Here is a 25,544-nt window from a genome sequence, read left to right on the forward strand (position 1 = left end):
TCCCTCTCTTAAGTACCTCCCCGCTTATTTAGCCAACCCGCCTAAATACCTGAATTTTTCGTACCCCATTTACCATTTTACTTATAGTTCTCCCCTTTTAAGTGCTCTTTTAAGATTCCTTAAGATACTTACATACATATTCTGAAATTCAGTGGCGGCGCTACACATCTTCGGCAAAAAAATTAAAAAAAAGTTAGCGGTAATTTTTAGCTAGTTGAAACATGCACATTATTGCACTAAAATTTAATGGGCAATAAAAATGAGAAAAAGTTTGAAAGTTTGATGAATTTTCGGTTTAAGTGTTTTTCAAAATCTTAAGCTTGGGTTCATATCGATGGCTGAGTGGAAGATCGACCTATCTCGGCAGCCAGTTCGAAAACGGTCTATCTCAAAAACTTTTCCAGAACGCCCTATTTCAGAATTTAATTGAAAAACACCCTATCTCAAAAATCGGTTCAAAAACGCCCTATCTCACTTCAAAATGTATTGAAAATATGCTGATATAGGGCGTTTTTGAATCGGCAGCTGAGATAGGGCGTTTTTGAAACGAATTCTGAAATAGGGCGTTCTTTAAAAGTTTTTCGAGATAGAGCGTTTTCGAACTGGCTGCCGAGATAGGTCGATCTTCCACTCAGCCATCGATATGATATTTGTTAGGAAATTAAATATATTTTAATTGAAAAAAATTAAAACATAACAAACAAACAGAAGTGGGAAACAATATTATTCTGAATTTGGTCCAAAATGATACGTCTAACACTGTTTGTATGTACATATGTAAGTATAAATATGTATAATCAGTGACTTTTTAAAGAATTTAATTATTTTAAAAATGACATACCATTGCTTTATCTATGTCTTTTTTTATAAAGTTTTTCTTTATTCGTTTATCTGTTTAAATAAACTAGTGTTCGCCCAGCGGTTGAAATTCAACCGATAAAATTAGGGATTGTTTATGTGAGTTGAATGAGCTGAAAAAACATTAGTTGGAATGGGTTAAGTGGAGGGGAGTTTAGCTTAGCACTTAGCATACCACTAAACCATAAAATAAGATTAAATAACATAACATATGAAGCATAACACACCACAATATAACATCGCACAATCTTCAGTTGTATTTCCTTTTTATCCCTATCACTTTCTTCCTCTCTATCTAAATCTTATTTATTTTGGTTCACTTTATGCCGAATGATGTTGCCTTTGATGCCACATCAAGTGATGTCATTTCATGTAGTGAAATTGGGTGTGGTGAGTTGCGGTGTGATGGAATTGGGTGTGGGAGTTACGGTGTGGTGAATTTAGGTGTGGTGAGTTAAGGTGTGGTGAGAAAGTTGAGGTGTGGTGAGTTGAGGTGTGGTGAATTGGGTGTGGTGAATTTAGATGTGGGAAGTTAAGGTGTGGTGAATTAATGTGTGGTGAGCTCAGGTGGAGTAAGTTTTTAAGCGGATGTGAGATAAGTTGAGGTAAGTTAAGTTAAGTTAAGGGGTTATGATCTTTATCCTTATCTTCATCTTCATCTTCATCTTCATCTTCGTCTTCATTTTCTTCCTCGTCTTGGTCTTCATCTTCTTCTTCATCTTTATCTTTTCCTTTATCCTGATCTAAATATGTCCGTTATTTTCTTCATTTCCATATTCACCCCACCATTGTTATTGGGTTAGGTATTTAAATTTTCCTTCCTCTTTGTCTTTATATTTAGGTTTCTTTACTTTTATTTTAATTTCTTTATTTATCCCTTTCTTCTTCTCCATACTCAACTTTACCTTCTTCCTTTTTTGAGTCTAATCTATTCATGTACATACATACATACATCTTATTCCTAAACTGCTGCTTAGCACGTTTTTTTAATTCACTATCAATATTAAAGCATACATTTAGGAGGCATTTCCGCCCCAACCATGTACATGTATGGTACTTGTATTGGTGTGACTTTTGAATTGATTTTTTCGCTCTATTTTAAACTAATTTGAAATTTTAAAAATTGCCTGCACATCAGCATCAAAATACCTTTCTAATGATATAGTTATAATTGTTTATACCTTAGAAGTATAGTTTAGCCGTAAAAGGGGTGTAAACGAAACATGATTGCCTATTTATATAATTGATGATAATGCTACGATCTTGGTTTTAAGCTACGTATTCTTCATTAAATGTTCATGTTTTAATCAAGGATTTACATATTTATGCAAGTTAACAAGAAGATGTAACTACTCCAATAGTTATTTTCGTTTAAGTACCCGCATCGAGGTACTTAAGCGGGTTCTTTTAAGTACTTACGGTACTTAAGCGGGTTTTACTGTATGTATGTACTTTGTCTAATTGCAGCACTGGTGGCTTGTGGTGATAAAAGAGGTGAAAGGGCAGGCTCTAATCTTGTGATCCAAAATGGAACTAAGTAATCTGGTTGAGAAAACATAGGAGAGGATATAAATTTTTGGAAGCTGTGAAAGGTACGCAAATCTCGGAAACTAATCTATGCTCTCTTATATGCTCTATGCTAATTTAACACTTTTTATTGAAAGCTGCGGAATATGGGTATTTCTATACATCGCATACGTGACAGTCGTACGTTTCAATGTGATACAAACAAGGAATACCATTGCTTTTCTTTAACTTTTTTGGGCCTTTGTATAGCACATAATTAGCTCTATATTTAACCGAAAAATGAAAACAATCGAACTGCTTGGTCCTCAAATCTAAGCATTTAAAGAGAGTGTCGTTACGTGACAAAAAATGGAAGTAGATTTTTTCTTTTCTTACAAAATCGCAAAACTCTGCGAATTATGGCTATTTTCATGAAACTTATTTTATTATGATTTGGAGCAATTTTAGTTGTTTTAGAGTTTTTTGAATTAATGCAACTTGTTTCAGTTTTCTTTTATAACCCCAAGTGGAAACGTCACGTGACGTGGCGTCACGTGACATAAATTTTCATCGTTATATTTTTGTTAATATTGCTTTTAAATTAATTTTTAACGCAAATAAAACATGTATTTTATGTAGAACATACTTTATATTTTGACTTCAGCGCCAATTCAGGGTGAATTTGTTGGAAATCTATGACTTATTATGTTTCATACGCCAAATTCGAACCAAATCGGACCATAAATACGGTTTTTCAAAATATCTCAACCTTTTACGCAAACATGATTCTACTTACATAGCCAGTATATATTTTAAAAAGCAGACAAATCGGCCCGTAAATACGCTAGATATAAAATTTTTTTTTTTGTCGTGGTGGACCTTCCGATGGAAACACCCATATATAAGCCTCTACAACTGTATAATGAATCAAATTCAATGACAACGAGTGTATTATGTCTTATGGAGAAATGAGAAGTTGTAATTATTCGCTTAATTAATGGTTAGTAAATTATACTTTAGTCGACTGCGGTCAGAAGACATAACCCGATTTTTTATCAGAATCCTTGAATGCTACCCGGAAGCTGGCACACATACATTTGAAGAAGATAATATAGTACAAAATACATAGGTACATCTACATATTTTTGTAATTCCATTTATTACAGCTGAAGTCACTTTAAATGTTGTTCAATGCGCAACAGGAAATCATGGTATCTAGATAAACAAATGTTCAACACAAGTGTGAATTTATCTGTTTCGTATGATGCCAAAATGTCTCTATACGCCTCGTGAGAGTAACTTAACGAAAAAAACTCTTATATAGCTAAAAGATAAAAATCAAAGTTTCTGGTTGCTGAGAGTATATTAACGTTAAAAGTTTACTGTTAAGTTAGATTGCTGCTAAAGAGAACTTAACATAGAAGTTAAATCTGTTAAGTGTTAACATAGCAGCGATTTGTTAAAAATCTGTTGCGTTCACCTTCTCTGTTATGTGCCTAGGTAAATATCTATTCGTTAAATTTCTTTGTTAACTGAAGTCTACCAAAACCTAAAGGATTACGCATTAATGTGGCTAAGCTGGACAAAAACTTAAAGCATGTTCCAAAAGCCCAAAATATTGTCTGTCTCCATTAAAGAAGAGCAATTCAAAGTGGCTAGAGGAACAAATGGGACACGCTCCGCAATGATGCAAATAATGAGCTGAGGATCTCGGATATAAAGTAGTTATGAAGTGGCTTGGAAGTATGGTACCAAAACCGAAAGCTTTTGAACAGGTTGGTGAACTTTGCCAAATATTCGAAGGGCTTCTGGTAGAAATCATAAAACCTCCAACATCAAAGTTAGGTTAGGTTGAAGCGGCTGCCTTCATCCAACGTAGGAGATAGGTACACTTAGACCCAGTGAACTCGTTATGAAACCAGTTGAGAGCTGGAATTTGAACCCGTCCATTCACCTGAAAGTGGAACTTGTGGGTTAGGTTAAGCAAGTGCTAGAATTCATGAATTTATGCTTCGCTTAGGTTGGTTAGACAGACAAAGAGGTGGTGGTGAAATGAGCCTATTCGTGCTCATGAAAGGGCAGGGCAGTGACAGCGGTAGTGTTTCACGCTCTCGAGTTCGTCCATGTGACGGCAACTGCGGCAGAAGTCAATGGGAGGCAATCCAATTCTGCTAGCATGACTTCCCATCAAACAGTGGCCTGTAGTTATACCTTATTATAGGGCATTCTAACCAAATGAGTGCGCCGGATCCTTTCTTGTCGAGGCTGGGTTCTTCCGTCCATCTTTTATTTGGCTTCTCGACGAAGTGTGCCTTGAGCCATGCCTTGCAGGTAGATAGCGTTATGTGTGCCGCATGATAAAAGTTGACGTCAGACAGGGTGGTTCCCCTTATCGGAAGCTCATCTGCTGCACAGTAACGATTAATGTCTCTGTGGCCTAGCACCCACACAATGTGGATAGTCGACTTTGTAGCTAAATCGTTGAGTTCTTCCTACATTCTGTCGCATTTCTTGACAAGGTTTCACAGCAATATAGTGGCTCAAAAGCTGCTTGGCTATCAGAATATATGGTTACTGAAGGCAGGTTAAGAGAAGATTCGATTAGCCAGAGTGCAGCCTCTTTTATGGCTGTGAGCTCTGCTTGGCAGACGTTGCTTTGGCCTGGCAGTCTGGAGCAGAGGTCTAATGAAGGGTCCTTCGAATGTAGCCGTGTAGATGGCTGTAGAGTTATCTTGGAGGTTCCAGACCGAGTCATTCTTCCAGTCCTTCCACGAAGGTATACTAGTGGAGAACTTATTCAAGAGCTCCAGCGGTAGTTTTGTGTAATCTGGGCACCTAAACGTATCGGAATAGTTGGTAAGAATGTTGGTGTTACCGAATCTGATGTCTTTCCATCATTTAGGCTTTCTGCATTGCAGCTCACCCTTATCTTCGCAAAAAGGTCTACGGTCACAAAGTTTAGGATTGTTTCCTCGGCTTGGGTGGGTATGGATGGCAGCGCAACTGTGACTAGCCTGCATGCCGCCCATTGTACCTGGGTAAGCTTAGAATTAGTGAGTGAGTTATACAGTAATATCCACCAGTATATGACACCGTTTATAATATCTAAGAACTCCCCTCTTTACGACAGAAGAACTTGAAATTGCTGCACTTAAATTTAAAAATTACAAAACCATAGGCCGATCTGGTGTGCCCGCAGAAATGTTAAAGATATTGACTTCTAGGCGGCCAAAGTTCCTTCTCCATATGCGCAGTGCATGCTTGATCGAAGGAGCAAAAGCCAACTCAAAAAAACAACAAAAAAAAAAGCTCATTAACTCTAAGGCATACTCGCTACAGCAGCCAAATTCCTAGAGAGACGGTTAAATACCTAACATATATACTTTAGCTATCAACAACGTCTCAGGACTTTTGCCAAGGCAACGTATCCTCGAAACTGGAAAATCAGCAGAAACAGCAATAGGATGAGCAGAGTAGTAATAATACTTGTGACTTTAGACGAAAAACCTACATTCAAAGGCGCTTGCTAGGCAAATGTGATGGAGGCGCATGAGAAAAGATTCAATATGTCTCCTCTTCTTTATACTTGGCTCCACAACCGTTCGTAGAATTGGGCCGCGACCAAAAAACTTCACTAATTGCCTCTCTCCATAGCGCGGTTGCGCTAGTTGTACATCACGAGTGCAGACAAATCCTTCCGCACATGGTCCTCCCGTTGTGTTCGTGGGCGGCCTTTTTTCGTTGCCTACACATGGGTGATGAGTAGAAAGATATTTTCACTGGAGCCTTGTATTCAATATATGGCTTTATCTAAAAAAACGTAGAGAGAGCTTAGCTCTGAGGATATTATACCCATTAAACCGCCATCGGGGGCTGCTCAAGTGTCCATTTTTGCCTCGGATCTATGGAGAGCTTGCTAACACTGAAAACCGAGTTGATACACATATGACATCGCCGGCGTTATCAACTAAATATGGAAGAAGTTCGGAGAAGATTGCACCATTTAATGATCAGAACTCAAGAGTAGTGGAAAGCTCGTCGCCTCGAGACAATGACGGAAAAAACGAAAGCCCTTTTCTTCTCAAACGACCCTATACCACTGGAAGTGAATTGGCAGACAGTGCCCAAATATTTATTACAAGAAAGTCGGTGCGCTTAGTTGGCATTAGGCTCCACCATAGACCAGAATTTTTTGGGGGAATATAGTGTCTTAACTAATTAAGACAAATCCAACTACTAACTAGAAACGAAAAAATGCTGTGGAATTTTAGACAAAGGGCAAGGCTAAAAATCGTGGAGGGAAAATAAATTAGGCGCCCTATGGTAATGAGTGAAGCACTGAAATAACGAATAGAGAGGCAGGTAGATAAGTTGGTTCGTACACAATCTGGACCTGTGAGTCAACAGAAACGGGCTCTTTAAACCCGTTAAAGAAAACTTTACACAACATGGAAGGCTGCAGTATTTCTAAATCATCAGAACACTCTTTCTTCGAATGCGCACAATGGTCGGATAAACGACGCGCACTTGAAAATATAGTGAGTACAATATCTGTAGATAATATAAGGCAGCAATGAGGAAACATGCATACATATCAGCCAAAAAGTGGGACATGGAGGTGGATGCTTCTATTGAACCTAGTTAATGAGAAATATGAAAGACCATGCTGAGGTAATCCGAAAAGAGGTACCTGGGTAGGCGATGACTGCTAACCAAGGATAACTTTTTAAAACCTCGAATATACCGCTGCTCTGGTACAAGAGCGTGGACGTTAACAAATTCGTTGAGGTGACCTTTGAATTATTCTAGTGAAAGATTCTGCGGAAGATTTGCGGATCATTGCGAGTTGGCAACGGCGAATACGTCAAACGATTGAACGATGAGCTCTACAAAGACATAGACTTAGTGCGGCTCCGCTGACGCGGTCAAGTTTTGCGAATGCTCCCGAACCCTCCAGCCCTGAAAGTATTCAACTTGTAACCCGCCGATAGTAGCAGAGGAAGTGGAAGGCCTCCTTTGCGATGGAAAGGCTAGTTGAAGAAGGACTTGGCTACACTTGGCATTTCTTATTGACATCAGTTGGTAAACGAAGAGAACCGACTTGCGCGCCTTATTCGACTCGGCCAAAATCGCTTAGGCGCTTACAGCGCCGAAGAACTTGAAGAAGAAGAAAGTGTTTTTAACATATTTTTAGCTGCTGTTGTTAAATGTGTTGATTTTATGTACATAATTAATGCTGCAATATTATCTCGACTCATTTGAAGTATCTGAGAGTTTACAAGCTTCCCATAGTTATACGCTCTGTTGTTGCAAAACAAGATGATTTGATGAGATAATTTTTCGTTGTGCTCTCTGTTTTGGTTGTTAGGATTATACAGCTGAGTATGCCTACAGTAACATCTACCTAAATATTAATTTTAATACATTCAAACGTATGCCCTCCTTGCTAACACACTTACATATATACAATTACTGGGAGCAAACATTTCCGGAAAAACGCTAGCTCAGTGCAACGATTCCGATTGGAACAACTGTAATGCTCTCTTCCGCTCCAATTTCATTGAAAATTGTCTACCTACTGACACATTATAAACGCCTGTAAATGCATTGCACTTTCTCTCCTCACGAATGCAAGATTGTTTCTCTCGACACCCGGGAGCGCTTTGATGCGCTATATTGCGCACCATCGCCTTGGACGACAACAGTACAACCAACGACCACCACTGCCACCAACACCACCATGGCTGCCATCAACATAGACTTCATCCACCGCACAGCACAACATGCGCTCGCTCATCGTCGTCCGTAAGTACGAGTACCATGATACCATATTGAAGGGCCAGTGAGTTGGAGCTGGAGCTGATGAGCCATCGTTCAACTGTAACGTAACTGTGCAACGAATCGACGCACAGTCGCAGCCGAACACTCTACGGAGTAAGAACAAATTTACTGTAAGCGCGCTTGAACGTCAAAAGAAAATAATCGACCGACCGTTCGACCGAACGCTTGTATGAGGTACGTCCGTGTCAGCAACAACGGCGGGTATTTTACCGATTTTTATTTTTGTTATTTACGTGCAAAATCAAGCAACGACTACAAGAAATGTCGAGAGTCATTGATTGAGAGGTGTTTTGCCATTGAACGTGTGTGGGGTTTTGGCGTTGAACGTTGAGAACGTGAACGTGAACGTAAACGGGCGCGTACGGACGTTTATAGGTGTAGTATTGGGTGTGCGTGTGTACCCGTACTTCCGCTGTATCGATGTTGCTACGCGTTAACGTCGCGTCGTCGCGTAAAACGAACTTTGCCGCAAGTTTTGGTGTAGCATTTCCGCCAACAGCGCGCGCGTATCCTTGCTATGTATTGAAAGTTTTTTAAATTGTGAAGTTAAAAGTAAATTGACGAAAATATTTATGTACGAATTGTGTTTGCAATTTGGCGCTTGTGCCTAAGCTAGTGAGCTAAGTTTCGAAGATTAAAGCAGTGTAGAATATTTATACATGGTACTTCGATTCGCAATCGAATAAATTTTGGCTAACGGTAATATTTTATGGAAAATGCTTAGAAAATTTAAGTTCAACATGACAACGACGATGTTGTCAGTACGTGCAACGATGAGAAGCAACAAATGTGTTGGCTGAAAAAAGGCGTGAAAAGAGATTTGAACAAAATTTGCGGTGGAAGTGGGAGTGAGTAATATTTTCTTCATGCGTAGCAGCATTGTTACGAAGGGAAAAAGAGGTGTACCATAAAATCGTGGCGGAGAGAAAAAAATTTAAACATTTTTGCAAAAAACTTATGTGTATGGAAAACAAGTTTACAAAAATTAAAAAAATAATTAAGAATTCTTTAATGTGAACTAACTGTAAGGTATATAAACGTAAATAAAGCCGAACCATTTATTGAAAAAAAAAATCTGAAGAATGTAAATAGCAAGTTACAGTGTGTTGAAAGATTTAAATTACAAATATTTTAAAGAGCTACAAGTTGTTCTTGAAACACAAGTTTTCCGATAACTTTTGAGATTTTTAAAATAAAAAAACTGCGCTACGAAAATTTTTGTAGAACTAAAGAACAAAAAGTAAGTAAATAATTGCTTACTGAAAACTAAAAAGTCTGTAAGTCTCTCATAAAGTATTTACAAGCACATATCAAGTAAACAAAAAATAAAAAAAAATTATAAAATAAATGAACTGATTTTTTATCAAAAACAAATATATGTATTCTACATTAGTGTTGGTAACAGAAAAATCACTAAAACAAGCAATACAAAAATAATTAAAAACAAAAACAAAACAAAAGTTAAAATTAAAATTTCAATTTCAAAAACCCCACTTTGTTTCCTTTAGCTGTAGCTGTATTTGCTGTGAATTGCATTTATTTGATATCGAAAACGAAATATAGTGCCCCTTTAATACACACACACACACAAAAATTTAAGATTAAAAAAAAAACTTTAAAAATCCAAGCATCAAAAACCAACGAAACGCTTTTCAAAATTTGTAAGAAACAAACAGCAAAACAAAAAACAAAAAAATATATATATTACTAAACACTCGCTAATAAAAATTTTCATACATACAAATTAGTGTGCTTGTAAATTTATTTACGTGTTTAAGCAATTAAAGCCAAGTTACGAACGCGAAGAGCGCAGCAACCAACTACGTGTAGTCGATAAATCTGTGAAATTGCTTCATTTTCAAAAGCTATTTACATACCTGCTGCCTTCGTATAGTGTTCCACCTGCGTGTCTGTGCATGTTTTTTTTTTTATGTACATACTTTCATGTATGTAGTGTTTTTGTGTTCTCGTTGTTGTTTATTGTATAAAACTTTAGCTGCATACATTTTTAATGGATTTTTACACTTCACGGTGTGTGGATTTAATATCGATCACTTCGGCTTGCCTGTGAAATAAATTTATTTTTTACGCGTACAACTACGAGTATACAGGTGAGTGGCGATTTCGTAATACTATGTAAGAATGTATGCATTTCTCACCCACAAGCACACTTATAATTCATACACCTACATAATTAATTAACTAATTAATTAGCGGCAGGAATTTTTTATTTTTTTTGTAATATTTCGCCGGGTGTGTGTTTATTACGCACATTGCGAGTGTGTTCAATGGTAATTTGTGTTGTGTGGTTTCATTGGACACAGTTTGTTCAAAAAATACACTTTAAAATTTATGGTTGTATTAATTAAAGGAAACTTAAATTGTTTTTATTACTGGCCCTGATAGTTGTACTAAATAAAATTATCTGTATGGTTTATGAGAAAATTTCATACGCGTGCCATTGGATTGGTTGCTTGGTTGCTGTACTTCCTAGAAGCTGGAAAGGATATAATTTGCGCATTTTTAAGAAAATTTTACATTTCTCGTGGGAAACGTTTTGGTCTAACCTTAGCGGCTTCATACAAAAAGGTCCCTGCCTTCGCCAGTTCATCACGCTTCTCCTTGCCTCCAATGTTCCTACATATGTATTTATTTCCGAGAACGGAGTCAAGACATACAGTAGTTGACTGATTTACTGGGCGCAACTCCTTTCTGCTTTAGTTTCAAAAATGGAGATGCTATTACCAATAGCACCGCCTGGCTATCAGAATACATATACCTAATTTGATGCTTGTATTCGCTCCAAATTGCAGAGTTCCTCATGGTATACTCTCACTCCTACAGCGCAGTACATCCTAGATACAGTGGCTCACAGCTTATTTCATGCACGCATTTGTCTTCATTTTGGCGACAGCCCGTCGCGCAGTTAACGGTATCTTACTTTTCTACTTTTTGTAGCTCGCGTTAAATTATTGTTTTAGGCCATTTTTAGTATGCTTTTGAGCGTTAAGTGATCAGTACAAAAATTTAGGTCCAATGTTCTATCGTAGGATGATTGAACAGCGAGAGTTGGTCATAAACCATTTCAAAAATGGAAAATCGCAGCCAGAAATTCCTACATTAGTTAATTTGAGTAGTGCAACAGTGCAAAATATAATTGAGCGCTTCGTTCATGAAAATCGGATACAAAATAAAGGCCGGAATACACCAAATCAAATTTTCAATGAACGTGACGGGCGTTTAATTGTGCGAAAAATAAAAGAAAATCAAAAATTATCGACTCCCAAACTAACCACAGAGCTTCAGCAAGAACTAGGAAGATCATTTTGCGTCGAAATTGTGCGGCGGGTGCTACGTGCACATGACTTCAATGGCCGAGTAGCGCGAAAGAAGCCATTCATTAGCAAAAAAAAAACAACAACTAAGCCGAGTTGCCTTTGCCAGGGAGCTGGAAACTAAGGATTTTGGTTTCTGGAAGAGAGTAATTTTTTCTGACGAGTCAAAGTCCAATCTTTTTGACTCTGATGGAATGACTTACGTTTGGCGGACACCCAGTACCGAGCTCCAGAAAATGGAATTGTCCACATTTAATGAGACCACCAGCCCAGTCACCCGACATGAATGTGATTGACAATTTATGGTCGTTGTTGCAGAACAACATCAGCAAACACCGCATAAGCAACAGAGAGCAGCTGAAAAGTGCAATTTTGGAAGAGTGGGACAAAATCGGACCAGAAACCAGGAAACAACTAGTACAGTCAATGCCAGCTAGGCTGAAAGCTGTATTGAAGGCCAAAGGATACCACACTAAATATTTATTAAATCATCAATTTACCTTACTTATTTTTAGAAAGAATACGCTGCATGAAATAAGCTGTGCCATAAAACTTGGTCATGTTTTTAGTTATTAATTCTTAATTTGTTAACCCTCTAATAGGGCAATTTTTTTATGAGTTGAAAAATTCAGGAATGGGTGATTTTAGCGCGAGAAATCCAAAAATGATGTCCATTTCGATCTGTGACAGTTACTTTTTCCCACAGGGGAGAAGAACCAAGACCGTCTGGAGACGGGCTCGCCGATATACTTTGACCGGCAATCCCCCCTGCAGACGGTCAAAAATGCAATCTGGGTTTTTACATGTCGGCAAGCCCGTCTGTAGACGGTCTGTGTTCGAAAGCAACTTTTTTCCATTTCGAATTGTGACATAATTATAAAACTTATATCAAAATACGGTGCTTTTAACTACGAAATCCACCGAACTTTTTTTTATTAAAAAATGTTTCAGAAGAAAAAATTTCTTTAATTACGAAATTACCAAATCGCAAAAAATAATTAATTTTATCCGTGTCTTTCACAATCAGTAATTCAACTGCCGATTAAAATAAAACGGATTAACATAACGAATTCAAATTTACTTCGCTGTAAGGGTACGATTTTTTGTCTAAAGATCGTGCCTTACGAATATAGAAAAAAAATATTATAGGTGCACTAGAAAGGCGTTTAGTTAACGACCGTCTGGAGGCGGTTCAGCCTACTAGAGGGTTAAACAATCGGTAAATAATAAAAATGGAGCTGCTTTTTAAAACTACACTTTCATTTCAACAATTTGGCGTTTAAATTGCAGCAGTCGAAATTTAAAACTTTACCTGCAAGCTGTGAGCCACTGTATGTCGGTGGGTGTGAAGAGCGATAGCCTCTCTTCGCCATTTTTTTCTGGATGGAATAGCACTTACTTGCTACAACTCAAGTCTAGATTGTTAAGCATATATGTACCTTGTCTAGTTAATGAGCGGCCGATGCATAATACATATTCGAAGTTTCTATCCCTCCAAGCGCTGACCCGACGAGTCTGATGCCTGGGACTTTTGTGATTTTTTTTGTTGCGGGCTGAATTAAACATTTATAGTGCAGAAAAAAACTTAAGTTTTAAGTAATTGGTCGTAACTAAAAGAGCCGATTATAATGCCGGCTTGCCACTAGGTATTAAATGGCACAATTTTAATGACAAACTTAGGCATTAAAAAATACCTGTGTAATTACGTTAAGAAAAATTGTCATTAAATTCGTTTTTTAAATGGCACACATTTTCGTCATTTCAATGTCTAGTGGAAATTCGGCATAATTAGTTTTGTCGATACAAAATTTTCCAAAAACATTTTACACAACAAAATTTAGATTACTGAGCTGTGTTAGGTTATGGTAGAGCTGGGGTTCCCTGCTGTTATTTTATCAAGCTTTGAAAACTTCAAAAATCTTAGAGTTATAACTAGTACCAAATATTCTCTTAGATTGAAGAAAGCTTTGAAATTCTCAAAAATCTCAAAAGTTGCACTCAATTGTCAAAATGTGAGCGAATAAAACTCCATTTTCGATGTTTCTCATTTTTCGCTTATTGCATTTAATATAATAATTTCTCAAAAAAGATTGCCTTTTTTCTTTTCCAAAAAATTCAACAATCCATTTTGCCGATACCAGCAGAAAATGTGAAAAGTGCTATACTTTAATTTTGTTTCCCTTTCTTTTATTTTATTGGTTTCTTTTATTTGCTTTTCTTTTATTCTAGTTTAATTTCATTTTATTTCATTTCATTTTATTTTATTTTACTTCATTTTATTTTGATTTTTAATTTCTATTGTCTTTTATTGTTTCTTCTTTTAAGGTTTACAGCGAGTATTGGTTGGTATACAACCAAATATTTATCACTGTTGATTATAATGTATAATATTTTATTTTGCTTTGTTTAATTTAATTTAATTTAATTTAATTTAATTTTATTCTACTTTATTTAATTTATTTTATTTTATTTATTTTTACTTTATTTTATTTAAATTAAATTTTATCTATCTATCTATTACATTATCAAGCCATAACCGCTAAAATAACGTAAGCGACATTTTTTCAAAATTATATTTTTGAAGCAGAAATGCATCTAGTTGCTCCAGGAATATTTTTGCATAAAAAAAAATTAATGTCGCTTACGTTTTTTTTTGGGCGATTAGGGCTAGTTATGTCTAGTTTGATTTTATTTTATTAATTTTTTTTCTTTTTGTTTCTTTTCTTTTGAATATTGCACCAAGGGCATTTGCCTGGAACAACCCAGGAAATCTTAGAAGCTTTCACTAAATTTTCAAAATTTGTATAAAATGTGTTTGTTTTTAGAATATTGAGAATAAAAATTTTTAGGTTTTAGTAAGTCTGATTTAATTCCAATGCATAGGACATGTAATTTTTAGTCCGAATATATTTTATAGGCCAGTCAATGCTTTTAAGCGCCAATACGAAACGCTACCATTGCCATATTCCCTATCGCAAATTATAAGCTCAAGCGGTCTTCAGAGACTTGCCTTCGGATAGCCTAACTCAATTTTAGATATTTGCGCCAACCAATAGATGAGGTTGACGAAAAAATTTAATGGAATGAAAGCAGAGCTTAAAAAGCTGCTACAACTACTGATGGAGAATCGATTGTTTTATCCTGTCAGTACTATCGAGTTTTATCGAACACTATCGATAGTTGTGAGGGGCTCGCATCATCTTTCAAGAGACACTGGCGAATCTTTCGTGAATTAAAACATTTGTAAGAATTTAGCTTTCTTATTTACGAAGCTTCGCTTGAGCTGTGAAGCCTTTTTGTTTCAAAATGCACGCCATTAAAAACAAGTTACATCGTGCGTAAAAAGTGAGATTAAGCTCCGACTCGATTTTCAGTACAAATTCTTGAACTCGAGCTCACTTCATCAGTGCATACCGGTAGCCACAAAACTTAGCTTTAATTTGCATATCGATCGTATACTTTATTCAAAAGTATTAACTTAAAACTCTCAGTTTTAAAAAAACTGAATTAATGCTTGATTTTTTCGTATATTCACTGGTGCTAAGATAAAAAATACTTAAATCTTTTTTTTATGCCAAATTTTGTTCTCGGTCGAATTATTTCCTTTTTTTGTGTTGAATGAGAAATTTTTATGAATAGATACTCTTTTGAAGAACAATGAGTAAGAAATTTTCGATAGGTTCGAATATTTTACACTATCGCTATCGAAACTATCGAATGAGTGCACTATCGTTAATTCTACAACACTAGCTACAAATACAACAAACACAATAAATTTTGTTGGGTTAATCTGTACAACATCAAAAATAATTAAATTAGTTAGGCAAAGCCTCTATATTCACAAATTATTTTCTAAGCGATTTCTACGCCAAAGACTTAAAAAAAAAACTTAATTTTACAAACCCAGCCAAGCGCCAGCTAATATTAAGTAATGCGCTGCATTGACAATTTCCAGTCGAAATATTTTAAAAAGAAACAGAAAAGGATGACCTATAATTGTCACAGTTGAACAAATTTACCAGCAAAGCGATAAAATAATACAATCTTACCTAATCTATACCTACTTCTACTACAAATCTATTTACATGCATTTAAAAATATTTTCTCGAGCCGAAAAAAGTACGCATTTCCCAACTTCTGTGCAATTTATGTCTTTCCAAGCGACATTCATTCCGCTCAATGCAACTTATTTGTCTGCAAAATAAATCTTTTGTATGCCGAACCACTTCACCTACACTATCTTCAACAAATTATCAAAAGTATTTAAGTAAAATATGCATGTACGTGACATCGCCGTTGACTGACTAAGCAGAAAATCTCTAGCAGATGTACGCTTAAGAGCTGTGTTAGCTAAATACAACATCCTACGCACATTCCCACAACTGTTGACCTGTGCTGCTCAATGATAAAGCGAATGGTGGAAGAAAAATAAAACACCGCGGTACCAACCCGAACGTACCTAGAGTATCTAGCGTGCGTGCATGCGTACGCCAATTTTATCTGATCGGACGGCAGAAAACTCAACGAAAAACGAAAATGAGACAACAAAAGAAAACAAAACAAATTAGTAAAAAATTACAAACGCATTTAAATCAAGTCGTTAGTGCTGCTGCTGTTGTTGCAAGCATTTTCATTTCTTTATGTGTACTCTATGACTGCCGTTCAACTTAGCCGCATTCATTTAAGCCGAAATGGGCGCAGCGTCATTCATTTGCGCCCACTTCATTTATTTTCTTTTGTTTTGTATAGATTGCTTACGCTACTATCGGCATTACTAAATCTTCGCTGCTGAGTATCTTAAAAGGTCTATCTGTGTAGCTGACTCTGTCTAGATTTGTCTAAATTTATTTGAGAGCATTTTCATAACTTTAATTTCTCGCAATTTCACTTGCCCCTTGCCACGCACTGTAAGTTTATTGGTAAAAATTATGAGCAGGTAATTATGTGAAAAATTATGTTTGACAATTAAAATTCTTAACATTTCCTTCGTGCCAGCCAGCCATATGTTTGGGTTTGGCGTTGACACTAGCACGCTTTGATCTTCTAATGTCGTTTGCCGCACTGATGATGACGACAAGTGGCAGCAGTAAATGATGTGGTTGTGGATGGGGCAAGTTGCTAACAGCCATTCTCCATTCTCCATTCTTCATTCACCATATGGCGGTTGCCACAACGCTTTTCCGTTGCTTGCTGTGCTGTGCTGGCTTTGATTGCCTGGTTCCCAGTAGCTGGCTTTTATAGCTTTTTTCTGTGTGTTTCCTTCTCTCTTTTTCTGGTACTCATTGATTTTCTCTACATTTTCCCTAAGTACATTTTTCGCTTTTTCTCTGCAATTTAATTCGTTTTTAGTATTCTTGGAATTCTTGTGTGGTATTTCGGCGCGCTCGAAGCTTTAGTTGAATATTTTGTTTGTTTTTGTGTTTTTTTTTTTGTTTGCTTTTTTGATGCTACTTTGAAAACAGATTTTTCTTGTAAAACAGTTGAAATTCCATTTTCTCGCCTTGATTGATGCTATTAAGTGTGAAATTTATTATTGATTTGATTCATCTTTTGCCATGTAATGGTATTTCAATTAACTGCAATTTTGTTGCTTTGATTTCGTGAGCAATTCTCAATTTTCATCTGTTGAAAATACTTTATAAAGTATTATTTTGAATGTAATTGATGTGTTTCGCTATTGGATGTGTTGGGTTAGGTTAAGTTTTGATGGCTATTTCCATCCAGCTCCCGACTGGAGGCACACTTAGATCTAAGGGGGCCCGTTATGATAACATTTAATTGACTCAATGTTGATTCTGTCCGAAAAATATTAAATTTTCCTAATAACGTGTTTTACTTCGCTTACTACTTTTAGGCGGAAACACTGCCGTTTAAATATGTATAGCCACACCCGGCTACAGTGTCAAAGAAAATGTCTACGATGCTCTCGATTTCTTCATTTTCACGACAACTAAGAGAATTCACCGAAAAGTACATTGTGCTGGCATGTGTTCCTATAAGGCAGTGGCCCGTAATTATTCCTATTACCAGCCGGAACTGGCAACTTTTCAGCTTTAAAAGACAATATTTTGTACTTTTTTCATGCCTGGTCAAGAATATTTAAACCACGCCTCGATTCTGCAACCCATATTTTATTTGCCGCCTAATGGAAATTTGTCTTAAGCTAGCGCTTTCATAATGCCAATGGTTCACCGCTACGTTTTAAGAGTTTACGGTCGACAAGTACATACCTCATCTTGCAAGTTCATCCGCTTCTCAAACACATTTCGTTCGTTATTGTTTAGTTGCCAGTATATTTTGAGTATTTCCAAATTACACTGTGTTTATGGCGACATTGCAGGTCCTCCTATAAGAGATCTAAGTCCGGTTGGCGATCCGAAACTATACTTACTTCCTGTCAGTTTTGAGCTAATCAGCCACCGGCCGGCCTCCTTCTTGGCTTTAAGTCTAGCTTTAAATACGCTGCAATACTCTGATCGTCGAAAACTTAGTTCATGAGACAACTCTTGTGAGTATACATCACTTCCTACTAGTGCACTTCCTGCAGTGTTGCCACAAAGATTTTTAATTTTTTACCAAAACTAAAAAAAATTACCAAACTCAGAAAAAAATTACCAAATTTTTATGAAAATAACTAGCAGACCCGGCGAACTTCATCCCGCCCAAAATTAATTTTTTGTATTGAAACATTTTGGTCCAACATTTTCACCAATAGTTCACGTTCATGATTTTCAGTAACGCATTTATCTTCTAATTTTACGGTTTGGTGGTTGCCAGAAGGCATATTTTCATTGCCATCTTAAATAACCTAGCAAAAGTGTATACATATACAAAGATAGGTAATAGATTCAGAGCGTTTGAAAGACGCCACGCCCCCTTATAAACTACCCCAAATTTTCTTTAAGAGTATGGGATTGATTTCATATATCTCCATACCATGTTCGAGTCCTCTACCATGAACACTTTCAGAGATATGCAGTGTGAAAAAATTCGGTTTGTATGGGAAGTGCCACGCCCCCTTTTCCAATAACCACAATTTCTCCATGAGTATACGACTGTTTTCGTATATCTTTATACCATGTTCAAGTCCTCTACCATGAACACTTTCAGAGATATACAGTGTGAAAAAGTCCGGTTTGTATGGAAGGTGCCACGCCCCCTGCACCTAGCGGTATGAAATATACTTACTTTGGCCGTCTTTTTCAATGTGTTCAGACTATAACAATTCACAAAACATAACACAAAAGATCGCTCAGAGATTTACATTACTTAAAACGAAAACATAAACTAAAACATGAAACCAGCAAATGCATCCATAAGCGATAGATAAAATTTACTTTTACAGTTTTATGAGTGGGTCCCATTCACATTGCAAAATTGTAATTAGTACTGTAAAGTTATTTTCTTCCACCATTGGTTCCAGCAGGTAAAAATGATCCAAGAACCTGATTTGTAGAACTGTAGGGGTTGTGGTAGCCGCCATATTGGGAAAAATTGGTGGTTTCTTTAAATACCTATATTGCATACTCATGCTAAAAGTTATGTGTTGTCAAGGCAAATTGTAACGTGAAAGGGTCCTTAAAATTTTTGGCTCTCTTAGGGCGCAGACACATGCGTATGTACTAGGGATGCCAAAATATCAGGAAAATTGGGATCCCGGGATTTCGGGATATTTTTTAGGTAATCCCGGGATCCCGGTATTTAAAAATTCAATAACTGAAAGCATTTAAACATACCATTAAATAAAACTATTTAAGATTTACGATAAACTGATTATAAAACTCATATATCGCTAGCTTAGAGTGAAAAGTTACTAACTTCACTTTTAATAAAAAATCATATTTTGATATAGGAGGCTAGATAAATTAAAATTGCATCGTTTCGAAAAGGGTAAAGGTCCTTGTTTTATGTTTTCTCGTTTATATTCAATGAAAGGAAAATTTGCTAAGGCCAAAAAAAAGCTCCGAAAATTCGATAAGGTCAAAAAAGTTTGAAATCTTTTAATAAATATCGAATCCCTCCGATTCGTATGGAGTTTTGCTTTGCTTTAAACAGGCAAAATGTTGTATTCAAAGTTTTGCGAAATACTTGAAGAAAATGGTCATCGAAGTTTTTTCCTCTCCTGTACAATTTTTAAATTGGGACTTGGGCAACTTTGCAGTCTACGCTAGCAATATTTATTGAATCAGGCAAATTTTAAAGTAAAACATTTTTTTAATTGTATTTAAAAAACCATATGATTGAGGAACGTATACATCACAAATAATAATGTAAATACCAGGTACTTTTGAAAGTGACGATTAATAAAAAAAAAAAACATAAAACAAAAATATACAAAAACAATTTATTTACACATGTTTATTCTACTCTATAAAGAAAAGGCCAATGGAGAATTTTTTGCCATTTTTTCCGCAATTTACTAGAAATTTTTTTTTTTAGATTCCGGGATCCCGGGATTGGCATCCCTAATATGTATGTTAAAAGTTCTAAATTTTTATAAGTAATAAAATAGTATTAAAAACTTAAAAGAATTATGTTGAAAAAACTTACCAAATAAAAAAAAAAATAACAAATTACAAACTCGTTCTAAAACAAAGAAAATTACCAAATTAAAAAAAAAAATTACCACATTACAAACTCGTTCTAAAAAGAAGAAAATTACCAGTTTTCCAAAAAAAATTACCAAGTCGGCAACGCTGCCTCCTATCCTATGGTTTATTTTCGACCCACCGGTATAAACGTATTCTGGTAGAAAGGGAGCATGCTTTTACGCCCGAATTTTCTAGCCTTTCGCTACTCGATGGAATGCTTGTGATGAAACTGTTTTTACAAGCCAGTGCTGTCCGTTGAAATTTGTTGTACGGCTGTACAGAATTTGGAGCAATTATTCTGTTAGCGCCTCAAGGTTACCATAAAGGTCAGTAGAAAGAAGTTTAAGTAAATTTTTCCAGGGCTTTAAGCGGTGTGCGTGGCGCTCGTTTCAATTGTTTGCATGCACGACGCTCTTCGCGTCCTAGCAAATCTTTCTTTAATATGTAGTAGATGCTCGCTAAATTAGGGCACTATAGAAGATTGTAGGTCGAATTATTAGCGTATCTATGTGTATATCCGGGGCACCATCCGTGGTTTTATGTTCCAATTTTTACCTATAGCAAATTTTCAATGATATAGGGCAGTCATTGAATTTCTGGTTCTCCTTCGGTGTTCCATTTCCACGTAACAGTCAATGCGATGCCGTTCAGCGAAGGAAAATGAATCAGTTTTGCGGAAAGATGATACGCCCAAACTTCGATATGTGGTGTACAATATCTCTAATACCTAACAGTACCTCAGCAAAAAAGCTTCTAAAATCTACACTTATCTCTGCCGAATGCGGTAAAGCGAACGTCGATTTTAAATAGTTACTGACAGGCTACGGTATTTAGCGCAGCTACTTGTATAGAATTGGGCCGCTTTGTCTGGACTTAAACGCTAGAAAAAATCCTTCCCTGCTGATCTGAATGGCACATATTGAAGTCCATAAAAGAAGTACGATCGACACTCTGATCCGTTCTGAGCGCAACTGGTCCATCGTAGCCAGCGTGATTGCTTCTATCTAACTCGTGTGGATGATTTTATACCTACAGCATACAAATAGAAGGTGGTTCCATGTTATTGCAAAGTTAATAATTGCATCAGGACTGTAACGAATATTAAGGTTCGTGCTCTCAACAACAACAACAGTAACACTTAAACTTGTTTTTTTTTTTTTTAATATTTAGAAGAATTAAAAGTAAAACCTAGTCAAATTTTACTATGACGTAAGAGTGACTGCGTTTCTGCATCACTTGACAAAAAAAAATTTATATTTTCGAAACTAAGAAACTAAAGACTGTTGTAAAAACATTTATTTACTTATAGCAATTTGACTAGGGCAGGCATACTTGGACCAAAATTTCAACAAAAAAGTCTGCTAATGAGCACATAGCTCACCAAAATCTGTTGTCGCAAATGTCTTCGTAGAGGGAAATATGAGGCCGGAATAAACCGTATGTCTGATAGTCAGGTAGCATGAAAGGCCTTAGACTAATTTAATACATATGTCATTACGGCTTGCGGACAACGGCAAAACTATTTTGAATTACATGCAATATAAAGAGTTTTGAAGGCAAAGAAAGGACTGACTGTTTCGCAAAACGTGTAGCCCAAATGCTCTTACATGGTCCGGAGCCTTTTAGCGGCGCATCTAAAGGATACACTGCAGAGGTACTTAGGGGCTGGGAGAAATTTCACCTTGCTAACCACTGCTGCTGACTTTGGCGGAAGTCAAAGGGATTGAGCGAATAAAAGAGATTCATAACTTCTTCAAAGAGGAACTCCGAAAGACCTCGTGACCTAAGCCCAGAGCGTGCTAGAACTCTTACTGGCTATTTGACACGACATGGCAAGTTAAGGCACCATTTAAGTGTAAAATGTGTGTTTCTGTGTACATACTAAATACATAGACGGACTATAGGTTTTCAATGGGACAGCCGATATATCATTATTATGAGTAGTGCTAATTTACACAAGCATTGCGACATATTTAATTCAATCTCTATTAAAATTTATGTACTTACCGCACTCAAACTGTTTACTCAAGATTTTTGGTAACACTTAAAAGCTAATAGTCATAAACTCTTCTTTTAACGCCTGTTGTGTTTATAGCTTTACACCTTTATCTCAAAAATGTATTTACAGCTTAAATCCATACAATTTTAGACAAATAACAAAGTTAAGTGTTTAGGTAATGCAACTTATCTACACAAAATCCTAATCTCTAAGACCATTATGTACATGTATAGGATAAAAATAAATAATCTCTTTACTATTTATATGACTTTCTAAATACATACATAAGTATCTACATTAGGGTCGTCTAAAATAAGTAAAGTCGGAATTTTAATTCTATCACACCCTAGGATTTTCCTATATCAAAAAAATATACCCCTCTTTTATTTTGAAATCAAAAAATATTAAGAGGTCACTCAAAACTGTGGTATAAACATTATGTACGCAGGTATGAAAAAACTCGTAACTTCTACAGTTTTGGAGTTTCCATTCTCAAATTTTAAAGCTTACTGCATAAAGTTTGACAACTATTCGGGTTGAAAAAAATAAAATTCAAATATGATTAAGCTAATAAAAAAATAAAAAATAAAAAATGCGATTTTTTAATGCAAATTTCTTATTTTTTTTTTAATCTATCTCACACTCTCATGGAAAACAGAGGTATTTACGCGCATTTTGATACCTTAACTGATTTTCTCCGACAAATAGTTTATTAACTGTAAACAATTAAAAAAAGATACTTATCCGTAAGTTCAAAATTTCGGGAGTTTTTTTTCGAGATTTTCGAATATCATGTCGAAATAAAAAAATAGGTGTCTTCTTTTTTTCGATAAAGAACGTAAAAAAATATATTTCACCCCAAAAAAAAGATCGAGGTATGAATAATGTATGGAATGACCCATAGTTATGGTTAAAAAAATAATTGGGTTTCATTATTGGGAATCTCTTGAAGAGAAACAGAACCGGTCGAAAACTATTGATTTTCAAGAATACTTAACCATTTCTCCGAAAAGTTGTTTTTTTCCCATATAAAATACATGGAAAACTTTGAGCGCTTTGAGCGACCTCTAAACATTTTTTGATTTCAAATTACAAAAAATGGCACAAAAATTCCAACTTAATTTTTTCACATGTATTTCTGGACCACCCTAACTTACAAGCATATGCAATGCATACATATGTATGTATGTATTTTAAATGAAGCAACTTCTTTGTCTGCTGCATTCTTCCCTGAAGTTTCTTACTTTTTTCCAAACCAGGAAAACCGTAAGTAAATGCTATCGCTTCCACTACATATAAATACCTTAATAAACATTTGTTTTTGTACACTTTTCTCTTCGCATTTTGCAGGCATAAACTTCCCTAAACTGTTACGCACCAGCCAGCTATTTATTTGCGTAGCTTTAAGTTTTGTGAGCGAAAAAAAAAATCCAGATGCGATTGTGCGGAAAATTCGTATAGCAGTTGGGCGCGTGTTTTTGAAATACATATATTCCAGCTAATAAAGAGCGATATGGTTTGCTGTATTCCAAGCGCTAGCACAAGCGTAATGTGCAATAAAATGACAATAACAGTTACAAACACAGCTTAACCGTAGCTGCTCGGTTTTGGGCGCTAAGTTGATAGTAAAAAAGATGTACAATGCCACTTGTCTAGGTTATCTTCTGCTATATTCAATTCATTTATTTCTTATTAGTTTGAATATTCAGCTCTTTCCTCAGACCACCATACTCTTGCTCTACATTCGAGTACTCGTAAAAGCAGTATTAAGAGTAACGCTCTCAGATTTATATACAATTTTCCACAGTTTCTGCTTTTCCATTTTTACAAGCGTTTTTTTCTTATTTCATATCTAATTTGTCAGCAATGCGTTGTCACAGCCAGTGTTCACGCTTTACTTGCTTTTCTTTGTGCGGTTGTGATTTTGTGTGTTAATATGTTTCCAGTTTGTTTACTTGCCAGGAACAACAAAAAACAAAAAAATACAAAATTCGTACACATAAAAAATTACAAAAAAATAACCCAAAACAGACATGGTATTTTCCTCAAACGTTTCGGCCTTCTTTGAATAGCATGGCTTCTTCAACAGCTTGCCAGCTGCCAAAAGTTGTTAGTACAGATAATGCTACGCTGTTGCTCTTGTAAGGCGATGAAGAAAAATATCCCAGTCGGCAAAATTTAAAAAAAAAATGGAGACCTTCTGGGAGGCCTTACATTTGTGGTTTTAAAACGATAAGCCTACAGTGTTAATTCATTTATTAATAATAATATTAATAATTATTATAATTTTCAAGGCAGAAATGCACTCCAAGCGCCGACAGCTGTTAATAAAAAAAAAATCTATAATCTTTTGGTCCTGCGGAGCGGTAGTGCGCACCTCTAACCACTCGGCCACGATGGCTGCTTAATTCTTTACATATTTTATTTTGTATGGAATGTCCAGAGTTTCGTGGCCTTCTCATTCAGGCCCCCCTAGAAGGGTATAATTACACTAGGCGACAGTTTAAAGTGCACAGATTGTTCTTATATAATATTCACAATAGTTTTCTTGAACTGTTGCTTGCATTAATTATTTATGAAAATATAGTTGATTCTATAATATAAAACATATAAATCACTTTATATACAATTCACAAAAATTTCACATAATTTCAAAAAATTTTCATCAAATGTTTCAACTCTGTGTTCGTATGGAAAAGTAGCTTATGTCGAAAGGCTGGCTTTAGTATAAATCGGCATTCGCAGCATACGATTGCGAATGACTCACGGGCGCTAAGCCATTAAACAACTTTTAGCAAATAAACGTACAAGAAATAGTTCCGATACTAGCAAGTCAATATTCTTTTTAAGTCTCATCAAAAAATTATTTGTCGTTTAAAAAATAAAGGGAATGCCACATTATACTAAAGCCGGCCTTTCGACATAAGCTACTTTTCCATACGAACACAGAACTTTTTATTCAGAATTTCTACAAAATTTTCGAGTAGTTATGCAGTTTTGTAGCTCATTCAACAAATTCTAATAAATCTGCGGTAATTTTTAGCGACTTCAAACTTGCACCTTGTCTTACTAGAATTGAATGGGCCACAAAACTGCATACTGAATAAAATGTAAAAAATTTTGATGAAATTTTTTTTCAATTTTTTGTGAACTTTTTATAAAGTGTGAAACTTTGATTTATAAAAACCACAAGCTGTGCACTTTAAATTGTCGCCTAGTTCAATATGAAATAATATAGGCACAGTTAAGATTTAACTTTACACTATTTTGATTTGACTTCCGTTGCCATAGAATTACAACTTCTCGTCCGCCTCCGAATCACAGGGCTAACAGAAGATCTTCTTAAGAAGAAGATCTTTCCAAAGAAAAGGTCTTATTGAAAGGCAGCTGCCTGAGGCGCTCCTCATTTTGCCG

The 25,544-nt window shown here is 35.8% G+C and overlaps 1 protein-coding gene across 6 annotated transcripts in view; it reads left to right on the plus strand.

The window, feature by feature from the left end:
- Positions 1–7,989: 7,989 nt before the first annotated feature.
- LOC118735725 overlaps positions 7,990–25,544 on the plus strand; it is a 189,109-nt gene continuing 171,554 nt past the window's right edge. For 2 of the 6 annotated variants that reach the window (XM_036465656.1, XM_036465655.1), the window contains exons 1-2: positions 7,990–8,904; positions 10,202–10,316. The gene's annotated coding sequence lies outside the window, so the exon portion shown is untranslated. The remainder of the gene's footprint in view (positions 8,905–10,201; positions 10,317–25,544) is intronic. The other 4 variants (XM_036465659.1, XM_036465660.1, XM_036465657.1 and 1 more) reach the window with 3 other exon arrangements.

This window comes from Rhagoletis pomonella, unplaced genomic scaffold (assembly GCF_013731165.1).
Source record: "Rhagoletis pomonella isolate Grant_MI unplaced genomic scaffold, Rhpom_1.0 Rhpom_scaffold_00003, whole genome shotgun sequence".
NCBI lineage: Eukaryota > Metazoa > Arthropoda > Insecta > Diptera > Tephritidae > Rhagoletis > Rhagoletis pomonella.